This window comes from Panicum hallii, chromosome 8 (assembly GCF_002211085.1).
Source record: "Panicum hallii strain FIL2 chromosome 8, PHallii_v3.1, whole genome shotgun sequence".
Classification (NCBI taxonomy): domain Eukaryota; kingdom Viridiplantae; phylum Streptophyta; class Magnoliopsida; order Poales; family Poaceae; genus Panicum; species Panicum hallii.
In genome coordinates this window covers 27235962-27243235 of record NC_038049.1, presented here as the reverse complement: position 1 = coordinate 27243235, position 7274 = coordinate 27235962, and positions in this window count along the sequence as shown.

Here is a 7274-nt window from a genome sequence, read left to right as displayed (position 1 = left end):
CATGGAGTACCTAAGATGATCATTTCTGATAGTGGAGCACAGTTTATTGCTCGGTTCTGGGAGCAACTACAACATGCTCTTGGAACTAAGTTAATTCGAAGCTCCGCGTATCATCCTCAGACAGATGGATAGACCGAAAGGGTAAATTAGATTCTGGAAGATATGCTTAGAGCCTGTGTTCTTTAGTATGACAAGAATTGGGACAAATGCTTGCCACTGGCAGAATTCTCTTACAACAACAGCTATCAAACTAGTCTCAAGATGGCCCCGTTTGAAGCATTATACGGTCGCCGATGCCGAACTCCTTTGAGTTGGTCACAAACCAGCGAGCGTAAAATCTTTGGACCGGACCTTGTCACTGAAGCAGAGGAAAAAGTGAAGACTATTTAGAGCAATTTAAAGGTAGCCCAATCTCGACAGAAAAGCTATGCTGACATACGGAGACGACCATTGCAGTTTCAGATCGGAGACTTCGTATACCTTCGAGTATCTCCTACCCGAGGTATTCAAAGGTTCGGTGTAAAAGGGAAATTTTCTCCTCGATACATCGGACCCTTTGAAATTCTTGAAATCTGTGGACCCGTAGCTTACCGTCTTCAACTTCCTCCTCAACTAGCGGCCATCCATAATATCTTCCATGTGTCTCAACTTAGGAAATGCGTCAAGGTTCCTACCGAGATCATCGATTCCCAACCCATCGAAATCGAACCTGATCTAACCTATACAGAACATCGAACTAGAGTATTAGACAACAAAGAAAGAAGCACTAGAAGAGAAACTATTAGGATGTTCAAGGTTTAGTGGAACCATCATACGAAAGAAGAAGCCACATGGGAAACTGAATCTTATCTTCAGCATAATTTTCCAGACTTCTTTCAAGCCCACCTCCGAACTTGATCATTCAAATTCATTCTGTTCCGGAATCTCGGGACGAGATTCTTTTTAGGGGGGAAGGTTGTGACACTCAGGTAATTAGTATTGTCACACCCTAAATTTTAGTGTGATGTTGTGTCCAAAATGTGGAGAAAGTAAGTTTAAAAATTTAAATGCTAAGAAAAAGGGATGGTTTTATATAATTATAAATTAATAAAGGCCCTTTAGTGTGAAATAGATGAGAAAGAGAAGTGGAATTCAAATACATAAAGGTTGTTTTGGCAAAAGTCAAAAACTTGTGTTTAAATCGCAAATATAGGTGAAACTACACATAGGATGTATTTGTAGTGTAGTTTTTAAATAGGATTTGTATAAAGTTTAGAATCTTCGCTAAGTTTTATATTAACTCCAACTCCTTAGCTCTTTTGTGGATGAACCTTAAAGCAAAGTTGTACATTTTGAAAAACCATACATTTTTGCTTTTGGGCCCATCTTCATTTGAGCTCTGGTTTGAAAGTTACTTGAGCATTACAGTAGGGTCCCTGTCCTTTCTGGAAATTGCAATCCAGTCCTCCTTCGTCTACCTCTCTCCCCCTTTCCTCTGTTTCTCTGCTGCGCGCCGCCGCTGCTCTGGCTGGCCATGTGCGCCGCCCCCGCCGCCCCAGCGCTGCTCTGCGCCCGTCCATGTGTTGCCCCAGCCTCTGCCCCGCCGCTCCGCGGCCTCGCACTGGCTCCTCCTCGCCTCGCCACGCCGCCCGACTGCCCGCTAAAGCCGCCACTCGCCGTTGCTCGCCGTTGTAGCAATCCTGCGCCACCTCTTGCTTCTCGACAATCCCACGCGTCACTCACCTGCCGTACCGCTGCCCTCCCGACCTTTTGCTGTCTCGCACCCGCGTTCCCCACATCGCATTGCTGCTGCCCGCGCTTCGCCGTGCCGCCACGCGTGCCGCCGGTGTGCCAGCTCCTGCTCCCGTGCAAACCCATCTTCTTCTACACTCCGAGCGCATCCTGGAGTTCCTAACACACTTGCTCTTGCATTTGCACACACACATTTTCGCTCATTCCCTCTGCTCCGATAACCCCACCTCGCCCGACCTCCGTCGTGCCTCCGGGCCACCGTCGGCAGCCACCTACGCCACCCCCGGACTCCGGTCCAGTGCTCCTAGAGCCCCACCATGACTCTCTGCAGCTCACCGACCTGCCCAATTTTGTTTTCTTGCACCCGAGTGCTGTCTTCCCCAGCGCCGGTGAACTCCAGTGCGCCGCCCGATCGGCTTCACCGTCGACAGCCTTCACCGCCGCTCCCCACCCCCGGTCCAGAGCACAAACAGCATCTCCGTCATCCGCTGGAGCTCCTCAGCCCCTCCGATTTCGGTTTCCTGCATCCTAGCACCATTCCCTGCAGCGCCGACTAGCCCTTTCCTCCGCCGCTACTCGGCCTCCTGTCGAACCGCCGGTACAAGACCTCTCCACCCCGACCCAAGGCACCAACAGCACCACATCATCCCCCTGAAGCGATCCCGCCCCTCCATCACCGCCCTCCCTCGCCCTAGCCCGCAGAACGCCGGACGCCATCACTGCCGGTAAGAACCCGACGTCCACTCCACCATCGAGCACCACCTTCCGCCCTGTCACCGACCAAATTAAGCATGGGAATAGCATCCCCACCCTCTTCCGGTGCTCATGCGCGCCTTGTTCCCCCATGTTCCCCGGCCCCTCGCCGGAACCACAAGCACCCCGACACGGCCGCCGCCATTCTTCATCACCGGCCATGCTCCGCCGCGACTTCTCGAGCGCATCACCCACCACGGTGACCAGTAGCCTTTGTAGGCCACGTAGCACCGATTCTTCCCCAGCCAAACCTTCACCGCCGGCGAGAACGCCGTGGACGAAGACGCCGGACGCCGTCGAGAGCCGGCAAGGGCATATTTGTGATATCTTTTTCTGTTCTAGGGGTCTCTGTGCAAGTAACCAAGGACCCCAGTGTAAACTCATGTGTTATTTTATGTGAGCAAGCTGCCGGCTTATTAAATCAATAGAAAATTGTAGAAAAATCCAAAAATTGCCAAACTAGTTTTGTTAGAAACTAGATTTCAAACTCTACAACTTTTATTAATAAAGTTTAGTTTGAAACTAAATACTTTTGAATCTATTTTAAACTTAAGGTAAAAGGGTATAGTATGCATAACTTCTACATACTAGCTTAGTTTCTTGTGATTTTTGGTATATAGCTTCTTTAGGTCATGTATGAGCTAGTGTAAAAATTTCATGCTCAGTACTGTTATGTAGTTTAAGTTCTTTTGAACTTGTGCAAATCAAATTTAAAAGGGTTTGAATTTAGTTAACATATTCCTAAGGCTTATTTATTTATATCTTTTTACCATAGTCTAATATATTGATAATTAGTTCATAATTAGATTTTTAAGACTTTGTAATTCTATTTACCTAAGATTTGAATTTAAACTTAAAATTTGGAATTCAAATTCAAATCTTTTAGTTTCTGTTTTCAGTAATTCTAGTACTATAACCATAACTTAAGTGTAAAGGGTAACTTGAAATTAAAACGCCCTTGTTCCATGAATTCATGTGCGTTAATTATTGGATTGCAACTTTATCGTAAAATAAAATCTTTAACTCAAGCACCATCTCACTTAAATTATTGCATATCATGTAGAATCAACAATGCTCGACGACGGAGACTACGAGCTAGTCCTGGAACAAGACCAAGGGTTTTCTGAAGACCCGACAAACATCGTTGAGAATCTAACTGAAGCCTCGAACCAAAGTTCGGAAGTCTCTGACACCCCTGCCCCCAACCCCACTCAAGAAGGCAAGCCCCGATGCATACCCCAGTAATTCAGTTTATTACCATTTCACTTATATACTATATATCTTGCATTACGTCTAGGAGTTGGAATGGAACCCTACTTGCATATATCCTAGGAATCCAATGTACTATACCCAAGTCCTTATCGCATAGACGCTCTGCTACATAGGACCGGTATAGGAGTTGCATGTTTACTATTCTGCAATCACTGTAAGGATAATGGACAGGGTCATGTGTGGTATCATGACCTGGAGGTTTACCCTGTCTATTTTGATAAAAGTTGTTAAGGTCGCAGTGTGTGGTAGTGGTGGCTAAGCATTTGAAAGTACTAACCACACGTCATGAAATATGGTAAAGCGGTAAGCCTAGTAACCAATCGGCCTGGCAAGTGGACATACCTCCCACCACTCGTAATTTGGTTTTTCTCACGCACCGACATGCGGGAGTACGTTCCGTACAGCGGACAGGAGTACGGTCATGTAGTCGCGCTACAGGCGTATGTCCTGCATGTGACATTCAGGTAATTAGAGACATAGACACCAGTTTTTAGTGTGATATATGTATGCTTGCTATGAGATATGTGGGTAGTACAAAAGACTAGGGGTATATTTGTAATTTCTATTAAATATAGGTCCTTGAGTATAAATTGGATGAAATGGAAGATAGCATTAAAACCTAGGAGAAATTAAATACTAGGTGTCAAATTTATATTACCATAAGAAAGAAAGTGTAAAAGGTAGATTAAATTCTAAGGAAAATAAGCCTTTATGTAAGAATAGGGACCTGACTGTAAATAAAATAAAAACCATAGGGTCTTTTATGTAAAATAGTTGATGTGTAAAAGTAACTTTTATGTTTACTTGAGGGCTAACATGTAAGAATACAAGTCATCATGACATTTCATGAAAACTTGTAAACATATCCAAAATTTGATCAAATCCACTTTGGTAAGGACAAAGGTAATTCAAATTCCACCTTTGTTCAAAACTTAACATGTAAAGCTGCAAACTTTGAGTTTTTGTCCTTGAACCTTAAAGAAAAATTGTAGAGCTTGAAGAACTCTACAACTTTCATTTTGGGTACTTCCTCATTAGAGCTTTAGATCAATGGGGAATTTTACTTTACAGGGAAGTCCCAGGATCTTTTTAATTTTCCACATGAGCCCTCGGACTTTTCCCCCTCCTTCTTCTTCCTCTGAGCCCCCTCTGCTCCTCTGCCTCCCCTGCTCTGCCGCTGCTGCAACTTCCCCGAACACCGCTGTGCAGGCCGCCGCCGTCCACCTCCTGCTCCCCTTCCTCCCACGCGTCGTCCCCTCCCTGCCCCTGACCTCTTTCCCCTCCCCGCTGTCCCCATTTGCGTGCGCCACGGCTGCCGGGAGCTCTGCTCGGCCGCCACCTCGCCGTCACCGTGGAGAGCTCACTGCAGCACGCCTAGGCCTTATCTCTCGCGCGCAATAGCACTACCAAAGCTCCTACATTCTGTTCTCCTAGTTCTTCTACCACTTCCCGAACCCCAGCTGCGATTTCCTCTGCCGCCTCTTCTTCTTCCACTCCGGTGACTTCGGCTCATCGTGGGCAGCCACGGTCGACCGCCCACTGCTCTTACCGATCCCCTAATCAGCTTCCCCGACCTCTACTTGAGCTCCCCAGCCCCCAGCAGCCCTCCAATTTTGGCCGGAGAACGGTTGCCGACGATCGCCGTCCGCCGCCGCCCTCGGCTCACTGTGGGCAGCTCACTCCGAGCATTCCCGCGCCACCACGACCCCTCAGCCAGCACTACATCAACACCGTGAAGCTCTACGACCTCTTTGTTGGTTCTCTAGTGCACTGCATCGCCTTCCCGACGCTCGTTGGCGTCTACCTCCTCCGCCACCGCCATTGCCTTCGCCGGTCACCTCCAATCCGAAGTGTGTGCTCCCAATTGATGACACCAATACGTTTCCCACGGCTCACCGGTGCTTGCGTACAGGTTCTTCGCCGGTGTTGGCCGCCGGAGCATTGCCGTCGATGTTGCCCCCTCCGCCACCACTTCGGACTCCCGTCGAAGTCACCCTTCCCTGTCACCCCAATCCTCTACACGTGGTGCAATCGGACCGCTGTGAGCTCCTGAGACTTTCCCTCCCCTCGGACCTCGCCGCCGGTGACCCCCCTCGCCGGAACATGGCCGCCCAATCCTTGCTTCTCTTCTGCCCCTAGCTGAGGACCTCGGGTTAGAAGATACAAAAGTCCAGGGGGGTATTTGCAAGGCTTGTGACTCATAGAAATAGTGCTCTAAGGACCTCCTGATGTAATTTATGCTGTCCACTTTGAAATTCCATATCAAATCAAGGAAAAATCACAAAAATGCAAACTAAAATTTGTTCGAATCCTCTTTTTAAGATCTACAACTTTCTTTAAGGGATGAATTTCAGTTTCTGAATATTTGGTGCTCTAATTTAAATGTTAATTTGAATTAGTTGTAGGCTTAAGAAATGCATAGTAATTGATGGAAAAATGATAAAAATGTGAAACCAATTGCATTAATCTTGTGTTATTATGTAGTAATTAGGAAAAATAATTAACCTACTATTTATATAATATTTTCTTAATATGGGGTTTAATTATGAATAATGCATGGTTAACCTTGTATATTTAATATCTGTGGTTTTAAATGTTCAAAAATCATGAAAATATTTTCGAAGTACTATTCTTGAGTGATGTAATTTGTCACTAAATTCTCACCCTACGATTAGATGTAAAACCACCAAACAAATAAAACATGCTATGATAAAGATTATGCCTTATCTAGATAAAGTAAGTCAATAGTTAAGTAATAACCTAGAGTTAGTATCAATAATTAGTTAAGCAAATAAATGAAGTTAGTAGTTATAATTAGTTTAAATGCTTAAAGCTAACCCAACCTGGTACCTAATGCCATTAGTTCAAGGTTTAGGGTAATCAACCCTGTTACTTCATGTAACTACATAAAATGATGAGTACTCGATAAATGACTGCCCAGTAGGAAAATAAAAGATATGTTCAATAAAGAAATTATGTTTTCTTGAGTTGCAACTTTATTGTGAAATAAAATAAAAGAGTATGCATCCCTTAATTTACATCTTTGCATATCATGTAGACTCGACTACTCTCGCCAACGGTGACTACGAACTGATCTCGGATCAAGCCGTAGAAGTTTCTGAAGACCCCGAGAGCGCCGTCGAAGGTCTAACTGAAGCTCCGAACCAAAGTTTGGAAAACTTTGACACTACTGCCCCCCAACCCTATGCAAGAAGGCAAGCCCCGGACATAACCCCTACTTTATTTACACTGCAACCTATATTATTTATATCTATCTTTGCATTACGTTCTTAGGAATTGTATGAGCAACCCTAGTCACATTTTTCTTAGAAACCAATGTATTGGGTACTAGCACTTGAGTTCGAATAGCCGCTCTGCTAATAGGACCGGTAGAAGTCGGGTGATTTCCAGTCACTCGTGCGATATAGGAGTTGTAATGTTTACATTCCTATAATCACTATAAGGATGACGGACGGGATCTATATGAGGTATCGTGGTTGAGATGATACCCCATCTGT